This window comes from Cimex lectularius, unplaced genomic scaffold (genome assembly GCF_000648675.2).
Source record: "Cimex lectularius strain Harlan isolate CLEC.00 unplaced genomic scaffold, Clec_2.1 scaffold144, whole genome shotgun sequence".
In the NCBI taxonomy this organism is placed as follows: domain Eukaryota; kingdom Metazoa; phylum Arthropoda; class Insecta; order Hemiptera; family Cimicidae; genus Cimex; species Cimex lectularius.
In genome coordinates this window covers 1,031,224-1,044,759 of record NW_019392700.1, presented here as the reverse complement: position 1 = coordinate 1,044,759, position 13,536 = coordinate 1,031,224, and the positions used below count along the sequence as shown (strand labels likewise).

At 31.6% G+C, this 13,536-nt stretch overlaps 1 protein-coding gene across 21 annotated transcripts in view; it reads left to right on the top strand.

The window, feature by feature from the left end:
• LOC106668440 (RING finger protein nhl-1) overlaps window positions 1-13,536 on the top strand; it is a 106,332-nt gene that overhangs the window by 3,025 nt on the left and 89,771 nt on the right. For all 21 annotated transcript variants that reach the window (XM_024226102.1, XM_014397201.2, XM_024226113.1 and 18 more), the window contains exon 2: window positions 12,198-12,265. The gene's annotated coding sequence lies outside the window, so the exon portion shown is untranslated. The remainder of the gene's footprint in view (window positions 1-12,197; window positions 12,266-13,536) is intronic.

The window sequence follows — 13,536 nt, the reverse complement described above, 5'->3', positions numbered from 1 at the left end:
TTCCTCACAAGTTACCCATTCAATTATTCAAATATATAGTCACTTTTTTGGATTGGGCTTCTGAAAGCCCAAAAAAATTTGCATTTCGTTGAAGAAAAAAAACTGCTGTCGATGAATCGAGGGGGTTGAAGGTTGAGAAGAATTTTTTTAAAACTTTTAATCAATCCAGCAAATTGATTTAATCGAATAAAGAACTGACTAAGCGTACGCAATTTTCCAAAAAATGTACCTCACACAACGGCAATATCTGCAAAATTATTCCCAACCGTTCACCCCCTCATGGATACCAATTTTTCAACAGAATGAATATTCAAATAAGCTCAGTCCAAAAATGTGGGCATACCGTTGGAGGATAATTAAATGGGGAACTTTTGAAGGATATTGCAAAGCTCCAAGAGTTCGTAGTTGTTAACAGTTATCAATCAAACATTTTCAAAAAAATCCAAATTTCAATATTTTTAGTTTTCTGAATTTTCGTGCAAAAATTTTTATTAATTTAGCAAATCTTACAAAAAATTTAACGTTCTTTCAGGTGACACAAACCTAATTTTTGTACAGTCAATAATTTTTATGTTATAAACAATTAAGTGGACCAAAGTTGAAAAACCAAATCCTAAAATTATTTTTGAACCCTTGAGATTCAGACAGGTGTTAAAGGAAGTTTTCGTGCATATACTGAGTAAAAATACCTCCGAAAATTTTCGAAATTTATCTGCAGTCACCCTGTATAATGTTTTGTTTTACATGTCATTTAATAATTTGGAATTTGTCTGTTGTCTATATTAATAGTATTGCAAACTTTGTCCTATTCGTTAGATTGTGTTTTTAGATCGAACCCAGCATTGCTTGTTCGTTTTGCTTTTGCAGTTGCTCGTAAAAAGGTGTTTGTGCCAGGGTGTGTTTTAACAAGTTTTAAGAAGTTTACAATCCCTGGCATTGTAACAATAACGCCAACACTGAACAGAATCTTCCGTTGGCTTACAAAATGATAGTGATAATGATCATTGCAGTACCGTACAAAACAGAAGGTTTACCACGAAATCTTTTGCTATTTGGTGCCCTTTCATCTATCGTAAAGAACTATGCAAGTATATTGACGCCTAGCTTTATTTAACTCTCGGTTAGTTGCAGAGATATCCACAGATAGCAGTTTAATGGTAAGAGTCGTCCGGAATCTCACACGCCTTCTATATGTATTTTCGCATTGGCCGCCTGCCGGGCCGGCAGACGCACAGCCAACTCGGAATATTTCCTCGATGAAGATAACCTTGGCTCATCTAAAATAAGACTATTAAGGTAGTTTTTATATAAAAATTGAAAAATTATCTGTCTTTCTAAGTGCTGACCTTCCGCTATAAAGCTAGATCCGAATTAGATGGATCCATGGCAGTTTTTACAAAGGACAAAATCTGTATTAAAATCAGATTATTTAATCTTGGATCAAAAGACCTGAAAAGAATTAAAACTTGTAAATTTCATTAGTTTATAACTAGTCATTTATCATGATCATGTTTGATTTAGAGAGATGATTTCATAATTTACTTTAAACAGCGGTAGAAAAAATTTATAAACAATTTATGTTTGAAACACTGAAAAAATCAGCGAAATTACTTCAACTGTGAAAGCACATTCGTGTTCTTTTCATTTTACGCCATATTTATTCTAATTGTACTATTTATTTTTTAATTTTTATTGAAGAAAACAAAACATTGAAACTAGAGGCATTACAGTGCTATAATTTTGAAGGAAAACTGAAAGTTCTGACACGTATGATAAACTGCCGAAATTTACAGTAAAATTTCATTAGCCACCTTGGCAAATGACATATTTGCTGCCGAAACTGTCAACTACTTCAGAGGACATTGGGTAAAATACAAACCTGGTAATGAAAATTTAACGTGCTTTAAACGTCAAAGGTTCGGTTGTTAATTATAATAATGAGTGTATTGTCGGATATCGGCTAAGGCTTGCATCATAATAATGGTGATTCCACATTACAATGATTTTGAATTAATAAGTAACAGCAAAATAAGCTTCATCTTTGTCTAAACTCTCTGACTTTTAATGAATGCACGCCATCACAATAAATTGCTCTACTCTGAATAAACTGAAAACGTTTGATTCTCCAGCGGGAAAACCCGAGACTCCCCATTGTTCTCGATAAGTATTGTTTCTCCGTAATGACAGTAAATAAAAGGCCGAGTAGAACAATTTTTCATTTTTGCAAAAAAGAATAACAAGACGAAGGAGTTACGCGTTACTCTGTATAGGGGGGGGGGGCTTTTAAATATCGAGCATTCTTTTGATGAAGGCAGGAATGGGTCGATCTTATTCATAGTGAAAAAAACCGAAGTGTGCCGCTTTTTTTTCCAACCCTTTCTGTAATTTATCGTAGTAGCCCCTTTTCCATGTTTAACGCTTGGCCAATTAGCAAAACAAGCCGAGACATTTCTTTTGGGGGGGCTTTGAGAAAAAAAGTTTAATAGCTGGTAAATAGGCCGTTTTGATTGTATAGCACAAGGTAAAGTGGTTTCAACAGGAATTATATTGACTTCTTATGTTCCGTTTTGAATGAAAAGAGCTCTCGTAATTTTCTTTCAACCGTGCAAAAAATGAACATATCAATCGTTTACATCAGACTCCATGTTGAGGTTTCCCATTTTTTTGTGTAATTGCTAGCTGGGATATTTCATAGGCATTTAACACGTTTGAAAAATAATATTAGAGGAAATTGTTTGGGCTGAATAATACCAAAAATAGAAAGTTAAAAATAAAGGAAAGAAAAAACATAAGATGGTGTTACAAAAAAGGGATCACTCGCTAAAGGTCGTAGCGAGGTTGTGGCCCGGTTGAAACCTCGTCGAACGACCCATAATGAAAAATAAAATGGTAAATTTTAGAAAACGTTGAAGGAAAATTGAAGGGGTAAGTGAGAGATGTTGACGGAAGAGGTTTTAAAACATGAGAGAAAAAGGTGAGACGAGAAGAGTTTTTTCTTTCACAGTCCATTCTTACAGAGAAATCAGAAAATGGCGAAGGGAGAGATTGATGCAAGGACACAAAGAGTAAAGATGCAAAGGCTATTTTCCTCTTGCCAAACAGAAGTACTTAACGTTAATCGGTTGTTGTTGTCCGATAAGACAAATTTGAGACACGGAAATTCACTACCATAAGTTACAGCACTGTAAGTAGAAGTCCATATTTGTTAACATTTGGATTTAATCTGTGGTGATAGTGACCGTTAATCGATATTTATTGAGAAATCGTGAGATGCGGTCTGGTGTGATGTAGTTTTCAGAAAAACATTTTCTTTATCGTGCCAACGTTTCGACCTTTATTGAGATCATCTTCAGGGCCTGGGATTTACAAACATTGTGTACGTATTACAATTACATTTTGGATGTGGAAAACTGAATTTATGCAATGCAAAATATATTTTATATATTTAATCAAAGTATTTCTACTCACTCAAAGTGTTTGTCTTCTGTGTAATTGTGCCACTCTTGCGTGTCGTGTCGAGAGTGCCAGTGAGATTTTGCTATTTTGCTAAAATACTAATCATGCTAAAATCTCACTGGCACTCTCGACACGACACGCAAGAGTGGCACAATTACACATAAGACAAAGACTTTGAGTGAGTAGAAATACTTATATAAAAAATATATTTTGCATTGCATAAATTCACTTCACATCCAAAATGTAATTGTTATATGTAAACAATGTTTTTAAATCCCAGGCCATGAAGATGATCTCAATAAAGGTCGAAACGTGGGCACGATAAAGAAAATGTTTTTCTGAAACCTACATCACACCAGACCGCATCTCACGATTTCTCAATAAATTTAGATTTAATAATGGTAATTTGTAAAACCATTGAAATGGTCTCGTCCACTCTACTATGTAACACTCATAAATTTATTTAGGTTGAAGCTTTGATTTCAAATATTGCAGTTTAAACCGTTTAAATCATTCGAAATGGTTTTAAGCTAGACGAAGTAACCGATTGTTTTTCTTTCTATCAAATTCGCCGTATACTTGACCTTTATTAAAAAAATTATTGCTTATTACAAAATACAAAAGTAATATTCAAAGATAAAAATAAAATTTCCGGTCTACTAAGAAGGTATTGTATGAAAAACTTTCCATGCTGAGACCACGTGCTTTCGAGATGAACTTTCATGATTAAGTTGCGGCCTGATGGTCTAAGGTACCGAAGTACTCTAGAGTGCTAGGCTAAGATTTCAGACCGAGGGCTTCAAATTCCATCTTGGAAAATTAGGTGTCTGGGGTATCAGACTAAGGTTGGATAAACGTGATTTGTTATAAGGAGAAAACCAATGTTCATGTTCATGCCTGAATAAATTTATTTTATGACCTAATAAACGAGAGATTTTGTAAAAAATAAAATAAGATGAGAAAAGTCAATATTTAAAAAAAACCTAACAACAAACTTTATGTTTAGAGTTTAATGTTTTCAATACGTTTTTTAGTTTCTTTATTTATGATTTTAAAAATGCCCAACTTCGGCAATTCTATGGCGCATCGTTCTTGTTTATCACGGGTAAAGTACAGTGAAACAGAAACAGCTTCTGCAAGCTTATAACCCAGACATTAGACAATCTAAATAAAACAGATTTGACGCAAAATTATGTTATACTAATTATTTTTATCGTCTTAAATTATATATAGAAAAACCTAATTACGATTTTTACTTTGTATATGCGTCATGAAATTCAACCTTCGATATGGACATACAAATAACCATTTAATCTAATAAATTTTTATTATTAATTATCCAAAGGAAGGAAAATAAAATATGGCCAAATTGTAATTCATTTATTTGGTAACCATCGTCGAAAACAACCTTAGCACGAAGCTAGTAATTAGAGAAAATTATGGCCTAATGGTACGACTTGCATCCTATCTGGTATCATATAGTAACTTAAACAGTTAAACAGGTTTATCTACGCATTAAAGCCATTAAGTTTGTTTACGGGATTTGAACAAAAGTACTTAATTCATCGGATGATAATTTTTTCATTGGGTTTGTATCGGCAATAATTTGTAATTTGTCACAATTATAAATTAAGTGTTTTAATACAGAATGGAAAGAGACAAAGAGATTAGGTACAAAACACAACCGTCGACTCTTGTTAATTTGAAACTTGATAATTCGAATATTTTTTAATACGATGTCCTCAGCGGGTCATTTTTGCTAAATCGAAAACCTTCTGTGTATTTCGATACACTTAGTAATGCGAAATATTTTTCATAACAGGGGGAGAAAGAAAATTCTATAAATCGAAATGGATCCACTTACTCTCTTCATAACCCGTAATATTCCACTAAATTCCCACGTATTTTTTTCCGGCCGCTAACTACTGCCGACGCAGGAATGAGGTCCCCTACAACAAAATAAAAAGTCGGTAAGACAGTTATAATCAACCGACTTCCTTCCATTCGCGCTAATAAATATATTCATACAGTACGTACAAAATTTCACTCATTGATTAGACTAACTTCCTTAACTTAGATTTTTTAACGGGCCTGTGGAGTACTCGATATTACTCGACATCCAGGTCTATTTACCCAAAACATTCACGCTAATAAATACGTTCATATTGGAGAGATCGCACCATCTCGGCAGTATTAATACAATCTTGATAGCAGCGACCTGTCCCTCACATCACAAATATATAATTACCTAAACTATAATATTGTTATGTTCGCTGCTCAGTTTTTTTATCGATTGTTCTCCGCCCTGATCACTTTGGAAAATCATTTATACAAAGAATGCCAGGCTTCATTGAGAAAACAAAACGACTTCACGATTTTTTTAATAACATGTATATAACAATGTTTAATTTTTCAGATGATCAATTTCCAATTTTCCATTTTTTTTACAATGTTTCATATTTGTAAAATTAAAGTAATAATTTGTAAAAATGCATATCAACTCTTGATATTTTTATTTTATTTCTTTTTGATAAGTGGAACAGATTTAAACATTCGCACTATTTTTAAGGTCAGTTGGATTTCGAATTTTCATGAGTCGACATTACATCTAAATAAAACGTTTAATCCAACAACAAATTTGCAATACAAAGTAGAGTTTTTTACATCTTAGTATGCCTGTTAATTAAAAAGACGAAATAATTTAACTTCAAACTAGTAGCAAAATCAATGATTTACAATTAATTAAGGTTTTTAGTTGAAATAAAAAAGTCAATGGCACGAGCGGGATTCGAACCCACGATCTTCGGCTTGATACGCCGCTGCTCAACCACTTGAGCTATCGTGACCTCGATCCACTCGGACACCAACTTCCCATCTCAACCGCACCTCTTGAATTTTCCCTCCTTTGAATTCAATGATTTACGTTTAAAAAACGATAGCGAAACCACATAGAATTTGTTATACGAAGGTACGGCCAATAACCTTAAAAGACAACCAGTATTAACAACAAACACAATCATGATTGATTTCACTACAACCATAAAGAAACCCGAAGAAAATTTAATGGAATTCTTTTTCCCTAAGTATAATACCAGTACTGATACACTTTGTCATAAAGACTTAAGACATTAAACTTTTGGAATTGGTACCCCGAATGATACACACATTAAGGGACAGAAGTTATTGAAGAAATTAACAAAATTGATTCCAAAAAAGCATCAGGAAGAGATGGTATAAATATCCCAATATTAGAAAAACTCTACTTGGTTTACCCAAAAATATTAAATATATAGCGAGTTTATTTATTGAGCAAAGGGATCTTTACTTGTTACTAAAAAAAAGCCTCTGTCATAGCACTTCAAATCCCTGTAGACAAAAAGTAGAAACAAATAAATTTCGACCAATTAGTTCACTTCCAGTTGGTAGCAAGTACTTGAAAAAATTTTGATAGACAAAATAATGAACAAACTATACTCCCAAAACTTGCTTAGCTGCAAACAATTCGGATTTAAACCCCTAAACCGATGAGAAACTGACGATGCATTTCTGGATGTGAAGCATACGATAATGGAGAGGTTGAGCAAAAAGCACAAGGTACTACTTATACCTTGATCATGGAAAGAACATTTAATGTTACTTGGTGGCCTCCTATAGTTAAGAGAACTAAACTGCCCAAAAAACCTATTACACTTGGCAGGAGCAATAGACAGGCTATATGCAGTATGAAAGTAAGGAACAGATTATCGTCAAAAAGGGATGCCCACAGGGTTCTACTAGATGGGGTACTCATTATTCAGCCACCGACCCTTTCACAATACATACTCATGATAATAAATGCATTCACTCTCAAAAACCACTAGGACACTAAAATATCAGTACTATAAAACAACTACATATTCTTACAGAAATGGAATAGTGCCTCAGATAATCGCTGCCGAGTTCAAGCACAAATCTTACGCGCTCTCTATATGGAACCAAAGAAGGGCATTCTTATATTAAGTGACATCGAGTGACCTTTCTCTAGCTACGGGTCATTTAGACGGGATTTGGCCCAAAAGAAAGTGTCCTGTGTCAACCTCGGATGGCAGATCCTTAATCGGCTGAGAATGACCCTTTTACGAATCAAATCCTCGAGGTCGACCTACCGTCTCATTAATGAAAATGATAGTAATCTGTTCATTAAAATGTATATTTCCCTACTAAATGTACCAAGAGTTTAGCCTTAATTTAAAAATATAACATTCTTGATGAAATTGTGCAATGTACCAAGTGTGCCAGAGTCAGGCCAAAGTAGTCGGAGCGTTCGGATATCATTTCAACTAGAAATAATTTGAAAAATTTGCGAAGGTAGAAAATAACTTTTCTCTTATTTTTATGTCATCAGGATAAATAAATTACACTGTCACGGCGTGTGCTGTACCCATGGTGATAGCTCGACCATTGTTAACGGCAGGTTTTTGACTTTAGAATGTATCCGATGTGAACGTGATCCACCAGAATTGATTTTGGAATAATGAATGTTTACTCATTCATCGACCCGGGGGTAAATAAAAGTCGACAAATCGTCGAACCAAACTTGTCTGATGATGCTTGATTTTGAGGGAAAAACCGCTCGTTGTAATTGCTAGTTTGGAAACAAAATGAATACATATAACTTTGACAAAAACCGTTCAGCTGAAGCGTGGAAAAAGTCCAGAAATTGTGTTTATGTTCTACTGGTAGAGATGAACAAAATCCAATTGAATGGAAATACTCAAAGGTCCAGAAAAAATGTGTTATTTTCGTGTGGTAAAAATTGCCAATTTGTCTCAGGAACATATAAAACCTAATTTACTAACATACGGCTTGAATTTATTGTGATTTCTAATAGTTTTTTGTCTTTCCACGATTAGAAATTGTGTAAAGCCAAACAAAAACAAGAAAGAACTATCGACCACATTCCATAATGCCAAATACTTCAAAAATTATTTCTAACTTTAACTGCTTTCAAAATCGCGCTTTTCTTTGTTTTCTAAAGTCGTGTTGGAATATTTTGCCGATTTATAAATTGAATTGTGAATATCTATAAATTGTAATTTCTATAAAATGTATATATTTCGAAGAAACCTTGCCTCACTATTCTTAACAAAAACTAACCTTAAAGATCTTTAAAAAGAAGCCATCTTTCGAAGAAAAACAATTAAAAACAAAGTTGATTTAATTGTAAATGCCGTTAAAATGTAACACCCAATTTAAAGAAATTAAAAATAAAACTATACGAATCTAAGTTATGATGCAAGACAGCATTAAATATTTTTTATTGTAGCTTCATATGTTTAGATTATGATAAACATTTCTTAAACAAGTTTGTACCAAATCTAGCATTTGCTTTTAGAGAAAGCTCGTGTTTTGAAAAAATTGACTGGTAATAATATAATTATTCATTGTAAACAGTTTTTCTCCTCGTCTTTTCCTTTGTACATTTTCATTATTTGTGATATAATAAATAAATAAGTTTTTTACGAGGGTATTTTAAATACGAGTTTATATGAACCCTCGGGGTGTGGGTGTTTTTGGAAAAAAATTGTATGTCGAGTGCGCTGGATTCGAACACTGGATTTTTACCTTAGAGTGATGAGAGCCGGATAAAAAAGTAAAACTTTTAATGTACATATAATTACAATAAATTTCGGGAAAATCTCTTCTTAAGTCTTAGTTTGCATATAGTAATGATTCAACAGGAAACATTATTGTTTTCCAACCATTCATTATATAACATTTTACGTATTCCATTAGAAAATTTAAAACTTTAAAGATATCCTCCAGTAATTTGTCACACAATTTATACAACGAAATAATTTTTGTGCCGACCACATGAGTTTTTATGCTCAAGTTTTATTTCTCATTTTTATGTCAGTAGTGTCAAAATGTAGACATAAAGAGCAGTGAGTATAACTTTGTAAAAATATTTATATAAAGAAATTATACAAGCTTAAAACTTTAAAAAATCAATTACATTGTTCGATTGAATCTTCCCAACGGCGGAAAAGACCTACCATTTCAAAACACCTGGCTGTCGTGCGGGTTTTGCCTATGTAAAACTTACATTTATGAACATTTTATACCATAATATACTGTATATAGATAATATAATATTATATGAATTCTATACTGTTTTAAACATGTTTTTAATGGTTTTAATGTATGATTCTTTTTTTACGAGGGTATTTCAACTACGAGGTTATATAAACCCTTAGGTGCCGGTGTTTTAGAAAAAAAGACCATTTATAAGCATGTCCGGTTCTAATGCAGGGCCGCTTGATTCGAACCCAGGATCTTTACTTTATAGTGATGAGCGCCGTGTCAATGCCTAAACCGTTGCGGCCACCAACATTTCCAAATAAATAAGTTAAAATCATAAAATTTCTAATGTGCATGTAATTACAATAAATTTCGAGATAATCTCATTATGATTATATTTTATTTATCTCTTTTGTTCATTATTTCTCGCTTTTTCAATAAAATAAAAGACAAATTAGGAAAGAAATTAACTCAAATGAATAATAAAGGAACAATAAAGGAACAAACCCAAGAAGGTTTCATTAGTTTGACCAATTGAATTTTTTCCAGCCGGCGCCCGAATCCTGATCACGATCAATTTAGTTCAATTAGGATGACTTTTGGTGATTTTGCTTGATTTTATCAGAAAAAGTTAAAGGACGTAAATATTTACTAATTATGAACCAATGATCGAAATTGAATTTTTTAGTTCAAAACTAAAATGTCATCAGGCTTAGTTTTTTAAATCTACAAGGGATTATAAAAGTGTAAATAAGAACGCGAAAGAAAGAAGATAAGAAAAACGTATGCAATAGTATTTTTATATTTAATCTAGGATTAGTTTAAAGACTAAAGAAAAAAAAGAAAAAAATTGATAAGTTTATATTTGAAATAATTAGAGTTGCTTCACATCTCTCCACCCTCTAGCTGAGACATTAAACATGCTCAAGACGCTAAAATAGCTGAAAAAATTCAGGAATACAATTCAGCCGACCAGGAAACATATAGGGTGATAACCTATTATATGCCTTGCTTGATATGGGGTAGTAGGAAACAGTCTCTTGCCAAATTTTGCTTATAGACGTCATGCATTATATGAATTCTAGCATTAACTGGTCTTTTATTGTCCAAAAAAGTTGTTTTTATTATTAAGTGAAATAAAAATTTATGTTTTCAATTGATACTTGTGCACAGGCTGAAATGTTTTCACAATCTTTACCTGAGTTAATAGCATTTTTTAAATGATTATTCGGAGATCTTGAGATGGGGTCTGGTTTGAGGTATATTTTCTTTATCGTGCCAACGTTTCGATCCTTATTGAAATTATCTTCAGGGCCTGAGATGTATAAACAAACATTTTTTGAATTTTACAAATACAAGTAGAATGTTGAAAAAATTATGCATTTGTACAATGCTAAAAAATTTTAGATAAAAAAATATACAAGTCTAGAAAAAATTGTTAGATTAAAAAAAGAAAGAATAAATTTATACAATGCTACGATAGAAAATCTTAGATTAAAAAAATAATTTATAAAATGCTAGAAAATTTTAGATTAAAAAAAGAAAGAATAAATTTATACAATGCTAGAAAATCTTAGATTAAAAAAATAATTTATAAAATGCTAGAAAATTTTAGATTAAAAAAAGAAAGAATAAATTTATACAATGCTAGAAAATCTTAGATTAAAAAAATAATTTATAAAATGCTAGAAAATTTTAGATTAAAAAAGAAATAATGAATTTATACAATGCTAGAAAATGTTCGATAAAATTTTTTTTTAGCATTGTATAAATTCATAATTTTTTCCACATCCTACATGTATTCGTAAAATTCAAACAATGTTTCTTTATAAATCCCAGGCCCTGAAGATGATCTCAATAAAGATCGAAACGTCGGCACGATAAAGAAAATGTTTTTTTACCTACAATTTTCTAGCATTGTATAAATTCATTCCTTCTTTTTTTTAATCTAAAATTGTATATCATTTTATAAATTCATTTTTTTATCTAAAATTTTCTAGCATTGTATAAAGGCATTCTTTCTTTTTTTATTCTAAAAAAATTTCTAGCATTGTATATTTTTTTAATCTAATGTTTTAGCATTGTATAAATTCATATTTTTTGTCCATATCCTACATGTATTTGTAAAATTCAAACAAGGTTTGTTTAAAAATCTCAGGCCCTGAAGATGATCTCAATAAAGATCGAAACGTTGGCACGATAAAGAAAATGTTTTTATAAAACCTGCGTTATACCAGACCCATCTCACAATCTCCGAATAATCATTGACTAACGGTTACTAAACACCACACATTTTTTTTAATCTTTAGTATACAAATTAATATACATTTTTGTTGTTGTATTGGTGAATAGTTTAGAAATATTTATCTAAAACAAAAAAAACAAAAACCTTTTTGTTTATATTGTTTTTTTATTAACTCTAAGTTCAGTTTTCATCTCTCGAAAAGTTTTGACGACGACAACCAACTAGAAAAGAAAAGCCAAATCCGTCCATTCGATAAATGGCCTCGAGAAATTTTCCGGTGATCGAAGTCGATCCGTAATACGTAAAGTTGAGAAAGTGCTTTCGGCCTAATGTGTCTAGTTTTACCACAGTTGTATTAATGGTTAAGCTGCGAAGTTGGATGTAAAGCGGTGACACAAAGGGAGCTTTGGAAACTGAGTTGATCTTTATGTTTCAGGATAAGGAGGAAGGAGACGCGGTAAACGCCTGCCCCGGAGGGGGTCGGGCAGGATCGCACAACTAATCGTAAGTCCAATTTATTAATATTTAGCCAGGTAAGCAAAAAAAAACTAACTGGGCCAATAAAATATCTTTGAATTAAGTACAGTTGGACAATTTTTATACCATTTTAATTAATTGGCAGACTTCTAAATATTTACTTTACTCTTTATAATTAATATACATTTCGTTTCCTTGATTTCTTCTTCTTATAGATACACGTAATAAAAACAATATAATAAAACTTTATTAAAAAAATAGATAACAATAAATTTTTTATCATTGACAGATAACACGTAAAAATTCAGTTAATTCAACAATGAAAAATTTCTTTTAAAACATTAATTTTTAAATATTGCACAAATAGTCATAATTTCTTTATTAGAAACAAAGGCAAATTTCTTTTATAAATTATTTATTTGATATTAATTTTATTTATTTATTTTTAATTATTATTTTTTTGGTGGTTAGCATTTGCAAATGTTCAATCCCGGGGTTTTAATGCTATCTCATTGAAAAAATTGTTTATTGCACTTTGGATGATACGCAGGATTGCGGAGATTCGATCCCGGGACCATTACAGTGATGAGTCATCGTCTCAACATTCTTTCTGCCACCTTTTTTTCAGTACTCTATGATTTATCGGTTATAACAAATTAAATAACCCCTGACTTTACAATATGCATATATCTATAACATAAGATAAATTACATAGATCTAACACTGATGATGGAAAAATGTCGAATCACGTCTTACAGACGAACTCAGCAGGGATAGTGAGATTAAATGATAGGTTATAACTATCTTTACTTATAACATATGTATCAATAAAAACTTTTCATTTATAAATATAATTGTTTACACAATGTATTTTTGCATAAACCTGCAAAATAAAATGGAGTTCATGTGTTTGCGAATGTGTTTTTTAAAAAATATATACGATCAATCTGCAAGGGTATTGTTTTTAAAGGTCTAAAAACTAAAATATTGATAATATCTAGCTGGAAACGCTTTCCCTCTAAAATTGTTTATTCGAGCGTAAAGTGGAGTGAAATTTGAACATACAAATAAGTATGATGTTTACATACAATTTTATACAAATTAGATTTACGTTCAATCATCTTTCAATTCGTCTGGTTTTAACTTCAATAATACCATATATAAACGATTAAATAAATGGCTTGTATTTTTTATTAAAAAACTACATTACATCTATATCATTTCATAATTTTATCGCTTCTTGGAGTTTGCTTTGATCAATTTGTCTATAGACTGGATCGCATGAAATAGTCGATCTT